Source organism: Cervus elaphus, chromosome 32 (genome assembly GCF_910594005.1).
Source record: "Cervus elaphus chromosome 32, mCerEla1.1, whole genome shotgun sequence".
Classification (NCBI taxonomy): Eukaryota; Metazoa; Chordata; class Mammalia; order Artiodactyla; family Cervidae; genus Cervus; species Cervus elaphus.
In genome coordinates this window covers 24,809,817-24,832,169 of record NC_057846.1, presented here as the reverse complement: position 1 = coordinate 24,832,169, position 22,353 = coordinate 24,809,817, and the positions used below count along the sequence as shown (strand labels likewise).

The window sequence follows — 22,353 nt, the reverse complement described above, 5'->3', positions numbered from 1 at the left end:
GGAATATTTTCCTTATGGGTAGAACCTTCATGGAAATGTGGAAAAGAGTCACTAATATCTTTAAAGACTTTTTTTCTTTTTAAGTTGCCTGAAATCTTACCTTTCGCTCAGTGCTATTGACTGCGGTTTTTATCTCCTGCTGTTGACAGGGTTTACCCTTTTGGAAAGAAAGTCATTGTCTCAATAATATTCTCAGTGGTTCTATTTTAATACCATTTATGATGAGTGATGATATTTCACTTGGTCTTTTGCCTCTTTCTAATTCTGCTCACACACAGTTTTTTCCTTACCTGAAGGGGGAAGAAGTTTCACCTTGATCTCTGAAACTTATTTCATGGAGTTGCACGTGCTTTCAACAAACCTCCCAACTTTGTGTCTCTACTGTTTTCTTGATCCTGTCATTTTCCAGCCCAAAGTCTGAAATAAAAGAAAGAAGTCTGATCAAAGGAAAGGGAGACAGAAGCACCCTGCTACCAGGAAGCCACTTGGACATTTTCCTTCTCTTCAGAATGTTCCATTCATTCTCCCATTCATTTAGTATCCATCTATGAAATGCACTGGCTACAAGGTAGAGAGTTACACATCGAGGTGTCATTACACATTTGAGGTGTAAGGATCTACTAGACACATTCTCTGTCTTCAAAAATTTAAACTTCAGTAGATGAAAGGTACTTTTAGAATAAGCTAAAGGCTGCAAGAGAAGTCCCTGTTAAGTGCTAAAACTGAATAAATGAAAACATCTATGGGAAGCCTGAATCAGAAAATTACTATATTAATTTTGTTTTCTGAATCAGGGAGTTATTTTATGGGGAAGTTCCGTTTGATTTGGGACAGGAACACTGGTTGAATTTTCATGGGTGGAGATGGGGTCAGAGGAGAGGGACTCAAACAAGGATGAATGGTATGAACACAGTCACACATGTTTCTCATGTAGGGAAAACAACAGAAGTTTCCCATACCTGTATTGCTCCCCTTGATGGTTATACCTTTCATTTCTCATGTTGTTCCTTCTGGTTCTCCACCTTTGACAGGGTCCTATGGAGCCAAGGAGAATGTGAAAGCTTCCACGTGCCCCCGACTCCCCTGCCGCTGAAAGCTGTCTGCTTAAACTGAAGCCAATCCACTGATGCTTTGGGAAGGCAGTTGGGCCCTCTGAAAGCTTTTACAGTTTTTCTCTTCTTTTCTGATTACCCATCCTCTGCTTAAATACCTCTAGTTGCATGAGACTCACTACTTTTAAAGAGAGTCTATTTTTCCTTCTGAAAACAAATTTACTTTTCACATGTTCAGAAGAAACCTGTTCTTCTTCTGCCCTCCAATTCTGTTCCCAAAAGCAGTCATGCAATGAGAAAATCCTCTTTTGCTAGAGATAAACTCTATTCTCCTTATGTAAATTAACAGCAGTTTTCTCTCTACAGGGTGACATACATACAGAATGCTTCCTACCCTCTGACCCATGATTTGGAGCACTGGATGGATTATTTTGTGTACTTACTCCTAAATTCCAAAGACTTGAAAAATACTTACTACAATAAAGCTCTTACCATTAAGAATGAATTACGTGAACAGAAAGGAATACAATCAATTCCCTTGGCAAAATAAATAACAATGGTTTTATGAAACCCTTTTCTTTATGATCCCTTCTCGTATAGAACCAGATATCTTGGGTTTGTAGAGCCTTCCCTCTAGAATGTTTAAAAGATAACATTGAAGTAATCGAGGAGGCAGGAGTCGCATGAATATTGTGTTTTCAGGAATTATTCACCACAGCCTGGCTTTGAGAGCCTATTTTGTGAAGGGAGATAATGTTAGTTAGGACCCTGGGGAAAACCAGTGATTGTCAAAAGTACCGTCAAATCTTTCATAAAAACAAAAGAGTGAATTTAAACTCAGAGACCAAAATCCAAAGTGGATCCAAGTTTTGCTTTGGCTGCAGGAGCTCGTCTGCATCTCTAAATAAAACAAAAATAAACTCAACAGTTGTGTATTTCTCAATGGCTTGCTGAGTAATACTTGTTTGTTGCCAGATATTTAGTCAAGCTGAGCCCACCTACAGAACATCCAAAATGCTTTGGGTTCCTTTTATTTGGAGTATAATTGCTTTACAATGTTGTGTTAGTTTATGCTGTGCAATGAAATGTATCAGCTATATGTATACATACATCACCTCCCTCCTGAATCTCCTTCCCAACTTTACCCCCATCCCACCCATCTAGGTCATCACGGAGCACTGAGCCGACCTCCCTGTAAGGCTATGTCCCCAGCTGGCTAAAGTTTCAGACAAGTTCCTGAATACCAAATCTAATGGCCTCTTCTAAACCAACTCTCCCTATTTTTACAGAGTTGGACACCCTCTCTTAGAAAATCTAACCTCCTCCTGGATGTAAACATTATCAAGAAAAGGTAGAAAAACAGAGAGCTTCAATTCAGAGCTTGGATGCTTTGGAAATTAGTTGATGATTTTTAGAAATCTTTTTACAAAAGCTGAAAGAGTCATATCTCTCATTAAAATTATAAATTTGCTCTTCAAATTTAGCTCTATAGACCATTTGGAGTTTATTTTGTAATACGCTTTGAGGTAGTCTCAGTCATTTTTCTCTACGTAGTCAGTTTTTCTAATGTGATTTAACAAATATTCTTTCCTTTACCACTGAGTTTTCATGCCAGCTGAAGTGTATACCAAATTCTCACATATATAAGGATTTGCTGAACAAATCTATTCTTAATTCAATGGGTTTCTTTATCTGTTTCTATGCTCATGCCATATTCTTTTAATTAATATACTTTTGTGATGTCTTAATAGCTTTATTGTTGTTTAGTCACTACATTGTGTCCAACTCTTTACAACCCTATAGAAGTGAGCCCACCAGACTCCTTCTGTCCATGGGATTTCCCAGGCAAGAATATTGAAGTGGGTTGCCATTTCCTTCTCTGGGGATCTTCCCTCAGGGAATCACACCCATGTCTTACTGCACCACAGGCAAATTCTTTACCTCTGAGCCACCAGGGAAGCCTAATACGATAGCTTGGGTTTCTTTTATTAAAAGTGCCTTTCCTAATTGTGAGCCATTGATCTTCAATATAATTTTTAGGATCAGTTTTTCAAATTCCCCAGTAAAATCTTGTTAGAATTTTTTTAGCAATATTGAATAATCAATATCTACATTAATTTGGAGAGAACTGACACAAAATAGTGCTGCTTTCCACTGATTTAGGTATCTAAAGTGCTTTAGTAGAGCTTTTAAAGCATGTATTGTGCATGTAAGTCTTATGCATTCTCTGTTAAATTCAAGATATTCACATGAATGCTGTGTAATTTTCTATTGTGTTTTAACTTGTTTTTAACTGATGTAAAGAGGTGTTAAAAGATTTTTAGCTTGCTTTAATTCTTGGAAATTTGCTGAATTCTTATTAACATGAATTATTTTGTGTCGATTTTCTATGTCAGTGACCAGAGCATCTTCTGACAAGAGTTTGTACCTCTTCACTTCTACCCTTATCTCTCTTGGTCCCTTTTTAAAAGTTATTTTTTGCATTGGCCAGAATCTCCAGCATCACCTTACCTATTTCAACTCCTAGTTCAAATATTACCTTTTTTAATCCATTTATTTAAGCTTGTGACTCCCACCCAATACTCTTTTACCCCATTCTTGTGTTTTCTCCATAATACTATTGCTTGGACTTCCCAGGTGGATCAGTGGTAAAAAATCTACCTGCCAATGCAGGAGAAACAGGTTTGATCCCTGGGTCGGGAAGATCCCCTGGAGGAGGAAATGGCAACCCATTCCAGTATTCTCACCTGGGAAATCCCATGAAGAGAGGAGCCTGGAGGGCTACAGTCCATCGACTCATAGAGAGTCAGATACAACTGAGTGAGTAAGCACACACACACTATATCTACCGTTAGAATCAAATATAGACAATTATTTGATTTTCTACTTCTTGTTAGAATGTAAGTTCTGTGAGGATTGGATTGTGTCGTCTGTTTTCGTTCCAATGGAATCCTCAGCATCTAAGAGAGTGCTGGGAGGACAGTGGGTGACAGATATCTATTGAGGGAATAAATGCTGGGCAATTGGAATGGTAGTGGGTCTTCTTTCTTATTCCTTAAATCTAAAAAAATGTATCTAACATATGAAAATTTCCAGTAAACATAGCTTTTTATGTAAAAAAATGTTTTATTCTAGTCCTAGTGTTCTATTAGTAGTATGTTTATACTAAAGGTTTAACTTTATCTAATAATTTTGTGCATAAATTACAAAAGAGGCAGCATAAATGAAAAGATATTCTTAGGATCCAGTGAAATGAATATGATAATAGGAAATGTAGGTAACTCTGCAAATTGCTTATCCAAAATGAAAGTGAAGTTAATTCTATCTTAGGTGGACCTCAAAGTTAGAAGGCAGAGGGGGCTGTTCATGCAAAGAAGGCTCTTGATCACTGGTATTAGATAAAAGCCACTTAAATCCATTTAACAGAGTCTGATATAACAGTAACTACTGAGGAGTGGGCTGGGGAATGGTTTTACTAAGACTTTCTCATGAAAAGTCAAAAAGTTGTAAATTATAAAATAAGTTAATTTTACTTTTAATAAAAATAAGACTATAATATGTTAGTTCTAAGAATCAAATTAATCAAATGTTAGTTAGATGAACTGGGCTTTTATTTTTTCTCATTATGTTATAGAGATACAGGATTTCATACTTCATTTTTTATTTAAAAGCAAAATTTAACCATTTATTATTTTTTAAAAGAATTCTTAGTTTTTATCAGTTTTTTCCCATGATCTTTTAAAATTATTTGATGATTAAGTCATTCTGTTTTACTTACCTATTATTCATCAACTTTGTTTCCTTTCCTTTTCTTCAGTTATTAGCTGGTCTAGACGGATGGGCTTTCATTTGTCGTTGAGTCTGTTGTGATCTGCTCAGTTCTTGCATATCACTTTTACTGACTGCACAAAATATTGCATCTTTTACAATGGTCACCCTCTCACTTTGCAAAAGCTGTTATTTTCCATTGTATTACTGAATATCTAACAATTTGCAAAGCCACTCCCTGTCTCATGGCAAAGTCAGATTGTAATATTAAACCTCAAATGTAAAATCTTCCAGAGAAAGGATGTCGTCTGCTTTGTCTATAAGAGTCTCTTCCAAGATCTTAATGTAAAAACCTCACTTCCTACGTTGAAATCTACTCTACCTTCTATTTCTAGCCTCATTTAACCCACAATTTCCTATCCTTTCTAATTCTAGTTCTCTGGAAAAATATACATAAGTTAAGTCCACGGGCTAGACTTTCTTGTAGTACTTACGGTTGGGGAGGGATTACTTGGTACTTTCTCACAGTTTCAATCCATCTCACAGAGTGGTCTGTGTGAACCAAGAGAGAAGGAAAAGCTTAACTGATAAAACCAAGAAATATATGTTTATATCTATTTGTTGTCTTCTGAGGGTAATAGCTTTACCCCATCTATAACTCTATCTACAAGATAAATCAATAGAATATATATGTTGAGTATGAAGTTATTCTCCTTCCCTCTGCAATCATCCCCTTTGTCCATCTCCACATTCCCTGTCTTCTAGTATATGACATGATGCCTGGCACAAAATAGCTTCTTAACCAAGAGTTGTTGAGTTTGTTGTTGTTTTCAGTCGCTCAGTCATGTGTGACTTTTTGTGGACTTTAACCCACCAGGCGCCTCTGTCCATGGAATTCTCCAGGCAAGAATACTGGAATGGGTAGCCATTCCCTTCTCTAGGGGATCTTCCCGACAGAGGGAATCGAACCCGGGCCTCCTGCACTGTATCCAGATTCTTTACCTTTTGAGCCACCAGGGAAAGTCAAATACTCTCAAGCCAGAAAACTAGTAATAATTTGTATGTTTTTACAGAATTATGTATAAATATTAGCTGTAATAAATTTCTTCATGCCACCATGAACAAATGCAAGTTTAGGTGTAAAAAAATGTCATCGAAGAGAGGAAGGATTCCAGGGAAAGTTTTGCACTTCACACTATGTGTTGAAGGAGGTTAATATTGTATAACTCTGTGGGGTCCATTTACATTAAGCAAGTAAATGACAGGCATATATATACATGGAATCAGTGATTTTTTTTTAATATGGGCATAAATAGACTTGATTTTCTTATGATCAAATATGAACAATAGTGGCAAACTTGATTACCACTGGCTCTGGAAAAATCCAAGGCTTCCTAGTAGATAAACATACGGTGTATATAGTTCATTAGTTTGGTTGATTAGAACACAGCAAGGGCCCAATCAGAAGCTGAATTCCTGTGGTGATCAAATTATTTCCACTGCATACCATGGCCAACTCTTAACTCTGAACAACAAATCTGAGTTGGTGGTCTCAAGATGATCTGAATGAGAACAGGGTGCAGTTTTCAATTTGTCGAATCAATCACAGCTGTAACAATTGTCATTCTGGGCTATAAAGACTTTTCTGCAATCATGGTTAATCCAAAAGAACGAAACAAAACATTAAATAACCTTAAGGTAAGGTACTATGGTAGGATTTTTCTTTGTTACCATTGATCTGAAAATAATCTACCAGAGCAGAGTGACATCTTTGTTAAATTCTAATTCTAACCCATTAAATTTGCTGTTAGGGTAAGTAAAATAGAGTCAGTTTTCATATACAAAATGAAAATGGCAGCTACATTATTGACTAGAAGACAAAGAGTAATTTAGGTGGATAAATTGGATCCCAAGCCCAATGTATACAGAAGATTTCAATCCAAGAAGAGAGTTACAATATAATGAGTCTTTCTCTCTTTTGCCCTCATGTAACACTGAAATAATAATAATAACAACAGGAGTATATTTCCTTTGCTTTTGTTCCTGTTGCTGCTGTTTTTTCTTTTGTTTTTAGCTCAACTGCAACTAGATCATTCTCATCAAGTAACATGAAAATGTTAAATTCTGGTTATTTTATTCAAAAGAAGAACATCCTTGCTGCCATTGAAAGTTTAACATGCTACAAATTTGGTATCCCTAAGCCAAGAAAGAGCAATAATCTGACCAATTATTTGCCATTGTTAGACGACTACTATTCTATTTTTTTCCTGGAATATTGACAAGGGCTATAAAGATTATTAAACTTTCTGAAAAATATAAAGCAACACAGAGTAACTTACTTCAGGAAATTTTGACTATAAAAAGTCAGAAAGGCCAAAGGAAAAATATAATAAAATCTTAGAATAAAATTACAGTTTTATAATAAAGTAGTTAAAAATACTGAAATTTAAAACTTTACCATTATACCACTATCTACAAATTATACTTAAATACTGAATTTTTATGACAAAATATCTGATCATTAATTATTTTCTACATAAATGCTTTGTTATAAGTGAGTGTGAGCTAAAAGTTCAATCATTTCTGTTAAGAAATGAGTTTCCTTTGAAATTAGCCAATGTATACCAGTCCTAGTAGAGTCAGTTACAATTTTTTCTATGGTTTAGGATCACATCATTTTTGATGTCCCTTTAGTCTCTGTAATCTAGAACAGGGCCTCATTCCTCCTTTGTCTTTCATGGCTTTGGTATTTTTGAAGAGTATAGGTCAGCTGTTCTGTATACTGGCCCTCATTTTGAGTGTGTCTGATGTTTTCTCATGACTAGAGTCAGTTTATGCATTTTCTAGCAAGGGTACTGACATAAGTGATGCACCCTTCTCAGTGCATTGTATCAGGAGACCCATAAATGGAAACATTTTAGAGAAAAAATTTAATAATTATGCCATCTCAATGAATAAGCTAGTTTCTCTTTTTCTATGAACATTTCCATAATTTTTCATACTTGTAACACAGAATGATAGAATTTTTTATTCTGCTTCCTTTTCCTACATTGTAGCATTTTTATGTTTCTGTAGAACTTTATAATTTTCACATTATAATTATATAATATGCTGCTAAATTCATGTGCCATAATTTATTTTAACAGATCATCTATTCATTATTGGGCATGCAGGTTGTTTCAGATGCTTCACTATACTCTTTATTAAGCGAACAAAAACTATACATGTTGCACTGCTGATGAAGCTATTAGGTTCACCTGGACAAAAAATTATCACAAAACGTTATGCTAACATAACTGAATTTCTCTATTCTCACGTCTTCAGCAACATCCCCCATTTTCTCAACCCACAGACTTACAAAAATGAGAGCTTTGCAACCAGCAGGATTTGGCAGAGAATAAGGGTGGGGCCAACTTGCAGTCATTCCCAATCCTAGAAAATAATTTTAAATGTAGACTGTGTCATTTTTCTTGATGGACTACAGAATAGCTTGGTATGTAAATGTGCTTAGGGAAAAATGTAATTTACATTGGCTTAAATATGCTTAAAATTATTCTTTTTTTTAAAAGAACTAAAATTAGGAAAAGCTTAGATGGGAATTTTGCTCATGCTTTTTCCAACGTTTACACTAGAAAAGAAGATATCCAAGAGAAATCTCTGCATACTTACACAAGTGGAAAGAGAACAATGTTTGACACGGGCCAATTATTGTGAGTGCACCCAGAATGCTGTCAGATGATCAGAAATAGTATGCTGATGTTCTGTAATGAAGCTCTGCAGATTCTCCATCCAATATGAGGTGTTCCATTAGTGCCAGTAGTGGGTCCTTCGGAAGATCTCAGACATAAAACCCTGAATCAGAATGCCAGGCATCTTTATGCTCTGCCAGACTCCCAAGAGGGAAAGTTAGAGGGAAAGGATGAGAGAAGGCTACTGGTGATCCCTTTTTAGGCTGCACTCTTGCCTAGGTTCACAGCAATTAATTGACTAATTAATTTCCAAAACTGGTCCAACCACCAGCTTACAGAAGAGCCTATGAGAGAATCATCTGCTGAGTGGGAAGGAAAGAATTCATGTAACTCTTGCTGGTTCTATCACTGCTTAATTTGACTTCGCTGCATCTAGTCAACTCATTATCATCTTCTGTAATGGGTCTCAGAGGGAGGGGTGGGAATGGGTAGCTGTGATACAGATAATACTGAATTGCAGAGAAGGCAGGCTACTTTCCATTAGGCTTGTACATATATCATATGCTTAAGAAGGAAGTATGTTTATCTTTCTAATTATGTTTTGCTTAGACTAATTTTCTTTTTAATTCCCATGCCAATGAAAAAGCTATTTTGTATTACATGGATAGTAGGGGAAAACAGCCTAAGTTTTAAAATCTTCAAGATAAAATTGACGAAATTGGTAAACTACAAACCTGAAACATAGGCCTGTCCAGAGCCTCAGTTTGAGCCTTCATTACCCAGACTCTTCACCAGACTCCCCAGTACGGCTTGCTTTTGTCTTCCTCCTCTTCAGCCCTGCAGCCAAAAGGGAGCCCAGGGGCTGCAGAAGGAAGTGACGCTGGCTTCACACTGTGGTCCTGACTCACCCATAGCTGAGATGCCCGAGTTGGGGGAAGGCTCACTGCCTTCGCTGCCACTAATTCCTCAAGGTCTTCATACTCTTCATCCAAGGGCCTCTGAGAGTGTTAATCTGCTGAAAGAAAAAGCCCAGACAGCATAGTGCAAATGGCAACTTTTGGGCCTGCCCTCCTCCAACATAGCAAATGCATCCAAGTCTCCTCTCCCAGGATACCTCATCTTATTGAAGTGACCCTCACTGTGTGCGCCTGCTCTTTTCCCAGTTTAAAGTGTTTAAATAAACTTTAGTCCTTTCTTTATTAAGGTCCTGCTGTTGATTCTCAAGAATCTTATCTTCTTTCCATAAATGCATCTTTTGCAAAGGAACTTGTTTTGTCTTTCAAAAGTGTTGATGGGAGGCCAGGTGAGCTTCAAGAAACTATTTTGGAGAAAACAAAACACCAATACTTACTTTTTTTCTCTTTACATTTCTGGTATAGTGATGCAACTCTCCTCTAGCAGGCAATTGGCTGTCGCTCATCATCTAGTAAATAGGAGATCACTTGCAAGAAAGTTGAGAAAGAAAAGCATCGGTATAAAATGTAATCTGTCATTTCAGTAGAGGTATTGTTTGAAAGCACATCTCTCCATGCTAGTCTCCTGTTTAAAACCCTCCAGTGATCTAGCACCCATGGCATTAAAACTCTATGTCTTATAGTTGCAAATTTTCCAACTGGTCTTTCTAGGTTCATTTGTGTCACTCCCCTGCTAGGCTAATGCAAAAGTCTATTTTCCATTCTCCTAAGGCGTCATGTGTTTAAGTCAATATAATTTAGGATAATGTCATCGTTGACAGAATATGGGCTCGCGGCCTGAAATAGGCTCCAGTCCCACATCCACCAACACATTTTTTTGGGAGTGGGGGGAAACGCTTTATTATCCTTGAAAAAGCAATACTGAATGCCACCACTCACCCTGCCTTTTCGGTCTGTTTCTTTATGAATTAAAAAATAGCATAAAACTAAAATGCTGCCCAAATGCTTCTTTGGGTGTGCAGTTCCCTGGGCTTGTGGTCATAATTAACACGGGTGAGAAGACTTACTACATTTCTCCTCTTCATGTCCCTTCCCTATGCCAAAGAGAAGGTGATTTTATTATGGATAAATTCATCTTTTTCCCCTTTTTAATTATTAATTGACCTACAATAGTATATAAGTTTCAAGTTACTACATAGTGATTCAATATTTTTATACATTACAAAATGATCACTGTGACCCTTAAGGTTTGTCCTGTTGGTTGCAGATGGCAAGATTTCTTCTTTTTTTAAGGGTTGAGTAGTATTTCTTCCTTTTACTCCTCACTGGCTTCTCTCCAAACTATACTCAAAATTGACCACATCTCCACCACCTCTCCTCCAGTCCCCCACACCCCACCAAAGCCCCCCTAAAGGCACTCCTTCTCACTTCATTGCCCCTTTAAGGTCTTCCTCACAAACGAGTCAGAGTGATCCAGTTAAAATGTGAGTTACATTACATCCCTCCTCACTGAGCACCCTTTAATAGCTTCCTTCCATCACACCATAAATCAAATCCTATGCTGAAACTCACCCTACAATGCGCAACCTAATCTTCCCTGCCACCTCCTCCATCTCATCTGCTTCATTTCCTGCTACTTCCCCTGCTCACTGCACTTCAGCATCAGACTGACCACTTTATATTTTCTCAAAACACCAAGCCCCGACATGGGCCATTTTCAATTGTTTAGAATCTTCCTCCAAAACTTCTTACACAATAGGATTTCCTTATTTGTCATGCTCACTGCTCATTTTTATTTCCCATCTGTAGAATTTAAGTTCCCCACGGGCAGATTTCTTTGCTTTATTTACCAGTATATGATAAGTAGCTAGCTAAATAGTTCCACACATTTTTGGAACTTAAGGATTGGTCATTGAATGAAAAAAATATTGGCTGTTATTGTTGATACTATTAATAACACAAGCTACAATTGTCTTTACACACAAGCTACAACTGTCTTTACACACATATACAACAGTCACACAGCTTCATTTCTTTTTAGCATCAAACAAAGGACTCCCATCACAGATTTGACACTTTTGAATATCAATCTTATAAGAAAAGAATGAAAGAAAAATAATATAATTATTTTTGTACTGAGTCAGTCAGGCTTATGTAATTAAGGTTTCTCAAAAAATGTCTCCTTTTCTAATAGATGATAAAGCCTAATATTTACATTTCAGGCTTTGTTTACAGTTCAGGCTTTGATGATAAATGGATATTTATCATCAGTATTCAGGGCATGTTTTATAGAAAAGTAATAAAAAATGCCTACTTAGACATTTCAGAAAGCCATTTCTGTATGACGAAAATTTCAGGCTCTCGGGGACTCAGTGAAATGAATGTCATTTTATCTATTACTGCTCCAAAGAGGGCTGGTTTAGTATGTGTAATCATTGCACACACTCCTGAGGCAATCTGCTTTGGCATTTTTCATTCAGAATATTCAGATGAGCCCATTCGAGACCACAGAGGCTACATGTTTGATTATTCAACTGTAGGCCAGGTAAGCGCAAGTGTTGACAGTAAGGGAATCCTATCATGATACTTCCTGCCCATGTTAGCCATGGTTTTCCCATCACTGCAATGATCTTCAGCTGTGTAATCAGACTTTAATTCAGTTCAGAATTAATCTAGAAGTCTGAGCATTTCTCTAGTGTACCACTGAGGATTAGCCAAAGCTGGATTCTAAGTTCGGAGATCAGGAGCAACAGAGGAGAGAGGGAGCGTAAGGAAGGACTGCCAAAATAAAGGTTGGCTTGCATGGATATGTCTGCTTTATCCCCTTCACAGCTATAAAAATCTGGAAGACCAGTTTATTCTGGAAAATCAATCTTTATTATACATCACATCTTGAAAAAAAAATGGTTTATATAAAAATGTATACCAAAGTTGCCATGGTATACATTACAAGTGCACATATATTATGTATAAGGAGAAAAATAAAATCTGCTTTGTATTTCTACTTTTGGGAAGACTCCAAAAACCATTCCACCAAGCAATAGGCTATTTGATCTCTACTTTGTTTTGCTCCTTTTGGAAGCAGTGAAATTTGTATGATTAAGATGTAGAGAAGTCCTCAGGTGGTCATGTGCTAGAGTACTGTAAGAACCACTGTTCTGCATTAGCTAGCTATTCCTCTGGGTTTTGTTTCTTTAAGTGGGAAGCCATCCTTAATATAAAACACAGAAGAGCCTCAGTGTAGCTGGCTCACTTTGGTTGAAAGAACCTAAGCCCTGGATTATGTTGCTTGGGTTCAAATCCCAACCCTGCCACTGACTAGCTAGACAAGACTGGGTGTGTTACTTAACCTTTCTCTGCCTCTAGGTTTTCTCTGTAAGGATAACAATAACACCTTCCTTCAAGGATATCTTAGGATTTAACTTATTTTAAATAATGCTGTATTCGTCTGCTTAGGCAGCCCCAATAAAATACAGCAGACCACGTAGCTTAAACAACAGACACTTATTTTCTTACAATTCTGGAGGCTGGAAATCCAAGGATAATGTGTTAGCATAGTTGGTTTCCAGGGAGGACTTTCTTCCTGGCTTGCAGACAGCAGCCTTCCTATTGCAATCTCATCCGGCCTCTTCTTTGTGTACATACACTCCTGGGGTACCTTCCTCTTCTTAGAAGGACCCCAGTCTTAATGAACTAGAGCTCCATTCTTGTGCGCCCATTGTAAACTTAATTACTTCCCTGGTGGACCAGACAATAAAGTATCTGCCTACAATGCAAGAGACCTGAGTTTGATCCCTGGAATAGTGAATCCCTAGAATGGCTACCCACTCCACTATTCTTGCCTTGAGAATTCCATGGACAGAAAAGCCTATCCATGGGCTCGCAAAGAGTTGGACACGACTGAGTGACTAACACCCTCTTAAATATTTCTAGTCAGTAAAGATCTATTTATAAAAATATAGGACTCCTTAGTGGCCCTGCTCCAAATACAGTCATAGTAGGGTTTAGGGCTTCAGCATATGAATTTTGGGAGAAGACAATTCAGAGCAACTACATATACACTGTCTGGCACATAGTAACTTCACAATAAATACCAGCTCTTATTTTGTGATATGCTTTTACTTTTCTCTCAAATGTGTATATGAGTCCTACTTTCAACATTTACCACTTTGGTTGGTGAAAAATCCAGTTTATAAGTAGAGGCACATTTACATGAATCATCCCCAAAGAATGCATTTATTTAAAATGACAGGGAGTGTAGTTTTGAGATGACTTGAAATGCAGACATATACACCTGTCCCATTAATTTATGTAAATTTATGTAACTTTGTAAAAGACACCTGGCTGTCATCTCCTACAGTACGTCATTGCTCCAAGTCAGCAGACTGTGGTCTGTGGGCCAAGACTTGCTTTTGTACATCACGTGAGCTAAGGATGTTTTCTACATTTTTAAAGTGTGGCAAAACAAACACACACACAAAAGAAAAATATGTGACTAAGACTTCATGTGGCCCACAAAGTTGAAAATATTTACTATCTGGCCCTGTAACGAAAGAGATCCCTGACTGCTACATGGAAGGAGTTTAATTTGAGCCTTCAAATACTTTCGTTTCTTGTCATGTAAACACCTTGGCTTTTCTCTATCCTGAGCAAAGTCTTATTAGTTACTCCTAATATATTCTCCTCATCTTCTTTATTTTGGGGAGGTGTAGTTCTACAGTCTCTAGCATGTCTGACCAACTTCGGAGAAATGTACCAGGTATTCTCACATTTTCCCGGTTCTGGGGACCCACTGATGGCCTCAGAAGTGAGCAAGGATCACTTGAGCTGCTTTTTCTGTTTGTACCTCTCCTGATCAGACTGGAGCTCTTATTTCTGGAGGCTGTTGTCCTGAACATCTTTGAAAACTCCTTCCCTTCTGCTTTCCTTCTGCTGTGGGCTGGGAAAAGAAGAAAACAGAAATCAAGTTACTACTGAAGAATACTTTGTATCTATCGGGTTTCATTAGATTCTGTTCATATGTTAGGGTTTTTGATTCTCATAACTTTATGACTATACATAAGAACAGGAAAAGCTAGAAAAAAATTTTGTGAATTTAGAGTCAAGGATGCAAATTGAAATACCTCACTGGCTCATGGAATCCAAAGAATACATTTATTAAAAGTTAGAAGAAGGGACAGGATAAATTTAGGCCAGAACATCCCTTACATCTTGCTTCTGCTTCAGTCTCTTTCACATGACAGTAGCTTATTTTCTTATAGAGACATGGCCCATGATCATTAACATCTCCTAAACTATGTGTCATAGCTTCCCAAACTAAAAGGGGACTGGATCATTCAGTTTCAGTAAAATACACACACACATGCCCCAAAATCCAAGCAAACAGAAAATCCAGAAAGGATTTCTAATTGGCTTGATTTGGATCACATATCCATTCATATACCAATTAATTATGAAAAGGAAAAAGAATTTTAATTGGCCAGTTTGGATCCTGTAAGAACATGGAATCTCCCAGTTTAGCACATGGAAGTATTTCCTAGGAAAAGAAGAGTTCCTAGCAGATAATAGCATAACTACCTATATGGTAACATTTTGGGGTATCTAGTAAGCCAGACACTAGAATAGATATTTGCATGTGTTTTTAAAAGGATCAGGAAAAGAAATTTTTGTTTGTGTGAAATAAGTGAAGTGAGAAGATATCATATGATATCACTTATATGTGCAATCTAAAATATGATACGAATAAACTTGTTTAAAAAACAGAAACAGACCCACACAGAAAACAAACTTATGGTTACCAAACAGGAAAAGGGGATGGGGAGATAAATTAGGAGTTTGGGATTAGCAGATATAAACTATTATATACAAAAATAGATAAAAACCAAGGCGCTACTTTATAGCACAAGGAACAATATTCAATATCCTTTAATAATGAAAAGAATATGAAAAAGAATATATATGTAACTGAATAACTTCGCTGTATACCAGAAAATAACACAACATTGTAAATCAACTCTACTCAATTAAAAACTTTTTTAGAAATATCTTTTTTCCTACAATCCCAAAGGAATTGAGAATTAAATTCTTTATCATTATTGCCATATTATATAATTGGTACATAAAATTTTTGCCTTTAGAAAATTGTACAATTACAAAATCAAGATTTATGAAATTACAAACCTTTGGTAGACATTTTGTTTTGTCTTTTGCTCATTTTCTATAAGTCTGTTTGTCCAAGTCAGAATTTTTTTTTTTTTTAAATGGAACACTTGCTCAGAGTTCTAGGCAGCCTATTACCCCATTTTTGGTAAAATGAAAAAATAGAAATGCCAAAGGAATCAGAGTCTCATGGATGGATGCTCTCTAGACAAAGAGTTGGGGTTTTACAATCTTGGCTGCCCACTATAATCACCTGGGAAATTTTAAAAGGTGCTTATGACCGGACCACGCCCCCCAGAGATGGTAATTTAATTGGTCTGATTTAATTACCAGGTACAGGGAGTGTTAAGAGCTCCCTAGGTGATTCTAATGTGCAAGCAAGACTGGGAATCATGGCGTGGGTGGGTACTGCTTAATTCAAGGTCAGTTGGGTGTGTCTGTGGGGCTGGGCACTGGAGAGAAAGACTTTCATCATCAGTCGACTCTCCAAGCCAACCGAGTCACGTGCCACCAAGTAAGCTGGCTACAGAGCCTCCTAAGACCGGAACAAAAGCATCCAATTCAGCTGGACGTCGAAATATCTTGAGATTTTTTTTTTGCTCTGTACAGTTACTTTCACTTTCAAAATTTTCTTTTTCTTAAAAATCAACCCAAATGTTACCTTTGCATTTTCCTAGTGGCAAAGATCAGACCATAACAGATATTTTATGTTATTGACTATATTTCTTCTGTATTTTGCTGTTACTGATGAAGCAAATGATCCCAGAAAGACTAAACACACATGAAACAGCCTGGATAACATGGACTGTAGGTGCAATGGCTTTGCTCTTTTGTCTGATTTGAGTGTGTCTTGAGATTCAGCATTATAGGGAAAGAATATTTCACTTGAACTACAAACTATAAACTGAAATTGTCCTTCAACTGGAAATAGTCAACCACAATGGGATTTCAAGGGGAAGATTTAAGAGCAGCTTCAAAGAAGTCAGAAACTTAAGGACAAGAAGACGCTGATGTGTTAGGAAAGTCTACAGTATTTGCTTCTGTGGTTTTGAAGATGTAAATAGAAACAGCCATGGCAAAGAACTTCTATAATTAGCTTTCATCCTGATTCCAAAAGTTGCTTATTATAGAGCTTTTAATAGTATGTGAAAACCACGGCTTAAAACTCTTGGTTTGAATTTTCTGGCACTTTAATGAAAAAATTAGTATTTTCAAGCTGGGGGCGGTTGGGGGGGGGTGGTTCTCTAAAGTCATATGCTAAGCAAGTAAAAGTCTTCTGTTGCCGGAAGGTTTTGGGGGAGGGTGGATGCCCTGGTAATTTTCTCCTCCCCGGACATAGTTCTCTATAAGAGTCAGAGAATGCATTTAAATCAGAAATGAAATGAATTACTAATCTAAACTGTGGGTGTAGTTATGGACAGACACTGGTATTTAGACCAAACAAATGTGCTCTTTAAACACAGTGATCATACCCAGTTGTTCTTCCAAAACCACAACAGAGAACGATCTTGCTCAGTTAATCATACCTCCCTGAAGAACCGCCACCTCGAAGGGTGTCTGTGTTCAGCAGCAAGATGGAGCGACCACATCCTACCTTGAAAAGTGAACCCTCCTCATTGTCCCTCAATCCAGACTGCCAGGCAACATCAGGTCCATCTTGTGAGCTCACCAAATGTGCTGGCTCTTTACTTGTTTCTCCACCCTGGTGAATTCCTTGTAGGTCTAAATCCTATAGGATATAAGTCAAATCTGGAGAGACTTTGAATAAGCCTCCACCACCTCCAACCAGATTTTATCCACATGTAAAGTAAACCAGGTGGGAAGTTATGTAGTCGCTAAGTTGCATCTGACTCTTTTGCAACCCCATGAACTGTAGCCTGCCAACCTCCTCCATCTATGGGATTTCCCAGGCAACAATACTGGGGTGGGTTGCCATTTCCTCCTCCAGGAGATTTTCCAGAGGGATTGAACCCGCGCCTCCTGCATTGCAGGCGTATTCTTTACTAAATTCTGTCTGTAACTGAAAGAACACAGTATTATCGGTGAGTCGTCAAAGAATATTTATGGCATTCTTGAGTTCCATTCAACATTTTGCTGAGAAGTTTCAGGAAAAAAAAAAAGAAAAGGCAATGGTGACTGATGGAATCAAATAAGTGAATCACGTAAAACTACAATACTTTTAACAAACCAGGGGAAAAAAATTAGTTCTGGATTAGTCTCTCGGATACCACATAGGGAAAGTCTAGCCTGGCACACCCCCTAATTTGCAGAAATGGCAGTGAATCTTGGCATATACCCTATAGAAATTTGTCAAATAAGATTAGTTCTGGGTTCCGCCAAGAATTCAGGGTACTGCTTGATGATCACTGTGGGATTCCCCTGGACTGCCTTGAATCCATCCAATATAAACTGAAAAATTTGCAGCAGTGGTGAAATAAAGAACCTTTATTTCTCAAACTTGTCTGTAGAGAATTTTTTAAAATTATCCATACTTATAGCCCATCCCAGAATGTCTGAATCAGAATCTCTGGTGGTATGTATTTTGAAAAAAATATTCATAAAAGTTTCAGATGAACAGCAAAGTTAAGCATCTCTGAATTTAGGTGAACAGAAAGGGATTAAGTTTCCCATAGGAAACTAACTAGCTCTTCTAAGTGTAGAGGGTCTAAAGACTTGAGGGGATTGTTCCAGATCATCTCAGCAGTCCTTTCAAGGGAACTCAAATCATTCAAGATATTCTAATGAACACGACTGGTTACAGAAAGGAGAAAGGACCCTCTTTAATGGTAAGAAGTCTCTGAACATCAAAGAACTGTACACTTGAAAGCATTATTCCAATCAACTTTGTTCTGCAAGAATTAAGTTTGGAGGTGACTTTTATTTTTGTTGTTTGCAAATTTTACAAAAAAGAATAACTCTTTCAATTAGACAAACTTCTATTTTCTGCAATATACCCTTCATGTAAATATTTACCTGTTTTTACATTTGTCACATCTCATCCTCGAGAATGCTTCCCTCAGAAAATGTTTGCCAAAATATGACCATACAGTTCATAATTAAATTTTGTACAATCTCTTTGATGAAAAGGAGTATATATGAGAGAAGTTTGAACTAACATTTATCGATCTCCTCATATATATCCATTTAATTATGGACTGATTAGTATTATTCTCATTTTACTGTTGAAAAAAATTGAAGTTCAGATTAAGAGAAATCTCCAACACTGTACAGCTGTTAAGTTGTAGTATCAGTATGTAAAACTCAAGTCTGGCTGATTCCATAGTTCCTATATGCCAAATTGCATTATACCAGGACAATCCATAGAGAATTAGGCATCTTTCTTATTCCTTAAAAGCATGTCATTTAATAATTCATTTGGAGGATTAGTCTGTATTCACAGCATGGCCATAAAGATTAAACAATTGGGTATCTAATAAGACTTTTTCATCTTTCCTATTTTCCAATTTTTCACAAAGGAGTATATAGATACTTTAAGGAATCATTAAGAGGATCCAGTTTTTAAAAATATACTGTCTTCCTAGCCAACTAAGAAACAATACAAAAGATTAAGGTAGGTGGGGACCAAATTTTTGCCTTTATTGTGGACAAAGTTTAGCCTGAAGGATATGACTTAGGAGGAAAGTGGGCTTCCTATCATTGAATTCCAGTTTTAAACACTTATTCATCCAGGTACAGGCAGCCTTCAGAACACTGGAAGTTTGAAGGAACAGAGTTAAATGTATACTTTCTGTAGCCAGGCTTCCTTTAAAGAGAAAATTCTAGATTTCTCCAAACTCACCAATCAGAGAAGTTGCTCCACTGGCAGTAGAGAAAGTCCAGCACAACTACACCTATGGATCTCCCTTCAAATGGGGGCGGGATCAGAATTAAAAAAAAGAAAAAAGTACTTCTCCTGGTCAGAAAACTGTACCAGGAAGTTTTTCACATGCTTGATAAAATTGTGTAAGGACACACCCAATGTTAAACTTTATTTGCTGAGTTAAAGGAAGAAGCAAAGGCTAGCAAAACAGCTCCCACATTTTTTTACAGACCAGTTCACTGAAGAGGAAAACGAAAAGCCTCAGGTGGAAAATCATTTAGTATCAATGTTTTTAGTATGTACGAATCAAGCACATATGAAAGTCAAGGGTTTGAGGTGACATAAATGCTATCAGTGTCAGAGAAGTTAATAATTAGGATATTTCTATTATACTAAAAAAAAAAAAAGTCTTGCTTTTTGTTTCCTCCATCTCTGGGGTAAAAATTTGCCCTAAATTTAGGTATCTTTGAGGACACATTCCTCACCATAAGTCCTTGATTGTGTACGAAGACTGAGAGACTGCAGAAAGACAGCCATATCCACATAGTTTTGGATGGTCTTTTGATTCTTCTTTAGTCTGTTTGAAGAAATATTCCCATCAATAAATATTCATAAAATGTGGGGTACTTGTTCTGCTGGTGGTTCATTTATACCAGCACAAAACAAATGAATTCATAACTAATGTAAATTAAATGAGTTAAATAATTTCTAACAATTTCTTTCTCTTCATGAGTTTTTATCCTTCAAAATGATGTGTAATAAATATGAAGTCAGATTTCTGAATAATTTAGGGCAAATTTCCTATCCCATTCTCATAAAAAGTTCTTCTATGAGATTTCTAAATTTGAGCCAATATTTGTTTGATATAACATCTCAAAAACCTGGAAAATACTAGTGCCAAATGGCACTGGGTCTTAATACCCTAATTTTGTAGATAGGGAAACTTGGACTTGAAAAGATTAAGTGATATAATGAAGATCACAGAATAACTTCTTTAGTAGAGTGGAAACTGGAGTTAAGTTCCTCCAACCCCTGAAAGAGCTCTTCAACACCAGACAACTTTGTTTTTCAATTTAGTTTCATACTACTAATGTCTAGCTTAAAAATTCTATTTCCTAGGGATTCCCAGGTGGCTCAGTGGTAAAGAATCCACCTGCCAATACAGGAGACACAAGATCCCTGGATCAGAAAGATCCCTGCAGGAGGAAATGGCAACTCACTCCACTATTCTTCCCTGGAGAATCCCATGGAGTCGCAGAGAGTCAGACACAGCTGAACATGCACGTCTGTCCAGGATGGTATTTCTCAATCCTAGTTGCTTTGTTTTGAAGTTTAATTTGATAGTACCTTTTTTTGCTTTAAATCTGGTATGATTCTACAGAGGGAAGAAACTGTTCTTTCATTGCCTTTATTGTTGCTTTTTATACTGTAGTATAAAAAAACTTAAAAAAATATTTAAATCACATGATAGCAAAGTTCTTAGAAAGCATTTGGTTTATCTCCATTTAGCTCTAATTATAATAGTCAGTTCTAACCTCATGAAGGGTCTGCATGTGCACTTTCCATTGACTAAACATTTCGGCACTTGACTTCAGTTTCCCAGACTTGGTATTTCATTTGGATTTGACTCCCATCACCTGCATTTTGCAGGGGTTCCCTTTGCAGTTTCCAACGGTACATGTCAGATTGGGAGAAATGTCCCTGCCTGTTTATTACATTAGAAGATATTTAAGTGCATTTCCCAAATAAGATGTCCTGTTTTCCACCTGACTGCTGCCAGTAACTTCAAAATCTCTGGGGATGACCAAGTTTGTTCTCAGAGGTTCTCCTTGGAGTCTGATCGTGTAAAACAAATCTGCTTCTTTTCTGGATGCATTTGGAAGTCTCTCTTTTGTTCCTACTTCATTTAAAAACATGTTCAGCTGCTCCACACCAGAGGAAAACATTTCTGTTTTACCCAAAGATTTTTGCATCCACCAAGGTTAATTAGATAGATTTGTTGTCCAAAATTTGAAATCAGGTTTTGTGCCTCTTAGCAATGATTTCCATCAACATAATGCAGCCATCATACTTTTCCAACACAAAACATATGAATCAGGGCATAGAAATGTCTTGATGTAAAATAAACTGTAAAATGCAATATCATGTAGCATATGTCTACGCAGTGGGAAACAACCGGTTCCAAAAGAAATGAGCCTAATTTTCTGACCCACTGGTGTGAGAGGGACTGGACTTGGATGAGGCACGGAAGAAGCCATCTGAAGATGTAGCGTGCCAGAGGAAAGGGACATTTTAATAATGCTGCCCTGCTCGGGAGCACATCCACTTTGATAGGAGACCCACTCTGATGTGAGGACAGAGTGCCGGAAATGGACCTGTTCTCTGGTCAGTTTCCTCTGGCTCCTTTCACGGCTGCAGCAGCAATATCCCGTGTACTCCCGTGGAACCTTCATCAACAACTTCTCTCAGGACAGGGAAAGTTGGAAGTCCTCATCTACGAGCCAGATTTCCTCTGGATTAAAAAAAAAAATCATATAATTGAAATAGGATTACATGTTTAGTGTTGAAGTATTGATGGATGGCTTTCTTCCTTCTGCATGTATGGACCAGCCTAACAATCTGAATTACAGTCTGTACATGGTCTAAATGTCTCTCCCCACCCCATTTTGGTCTTTTCACAACCTTCAGCCAAAAAAAAAACAGAACAGGATTTCTCAGGAACTGTTAAGGAGCCAAAAAATATGCTAGACGCATTAGATTTATGTCGGATGTAGGATCTAAGAGAAACAAGAAATCCAGGGAAAGTTTAAAAATTAGATTGAGTCTAAGAGGAAGCAGTCTCTGGCGTGGCGCCTGCATGGACAGCATGAATGATGCAAGGAAGGCTGTAAGTCACTCATTTCCCAATTAGACCTGATTTTCCCTGATGGCACCATAAAACCATGTCTCCA

The 22,353-nt window shown here is 37.2% G+C and overlaps 2 long non-coding RNA genes across 5 annotated transcripts in view; both read right to left on the bottom strand.

The window, feature by feature from the left end:
* The window catches only part of LOC122688014, a 29,271-nt gene extending 20,600 nt beyond the window's left edge, over positions 1-8,671 (bottom strand). For all 4 annotated transcript variants that reach the window (XR_006339296.1, XR_006339298.1, XR_006339297.1 and 1 more), the window contains exons 1-7: positions 8,490-8,671; positions 8,179-8,252; positions 5,315-5,372; positions 4,831-4,954; positions 960-1,035; positions 291-417; positions 101-157 (exon numbers count right to left, since the gene is read on the bottom strand). This is a non-coding gene — a long non-coding RNA (uncharacterized LOC122688014). The remainder of the gene's footprint in view (positions 1-100; positions 158-290; positions 418-959; positions 1,036-4,830; positions 4,955-5,314; positions 5,373-8,178; positions 8,253-8,489) is intronic.
* A 588-nt stretch (positions 8,672-9,259) lies between these two features.
* LOC122688015 overlaps positions 9,260-22,353 on the bottom strand; it is a 61,392-nt gene continuing 48,298 nt past the window's right edge. The window contains exons 12-15 of the long non-coding RNA XR_006339300.1: positions 20,938-21,914; positions 12,940-14,362; positions 9,861-9,950; positions 9,260-9,524 (exon numbers count right to left, since the gene is read on the bottom strand). This is a non-coding gene — a long non-coding RNA (uncharacterized LOC122688015). The remainder of the gene's footprint in view (positions 9,525-9,860; positions 9,951-12,939; positions 14,363-20,937; positions 21,915-22,353) is intronic.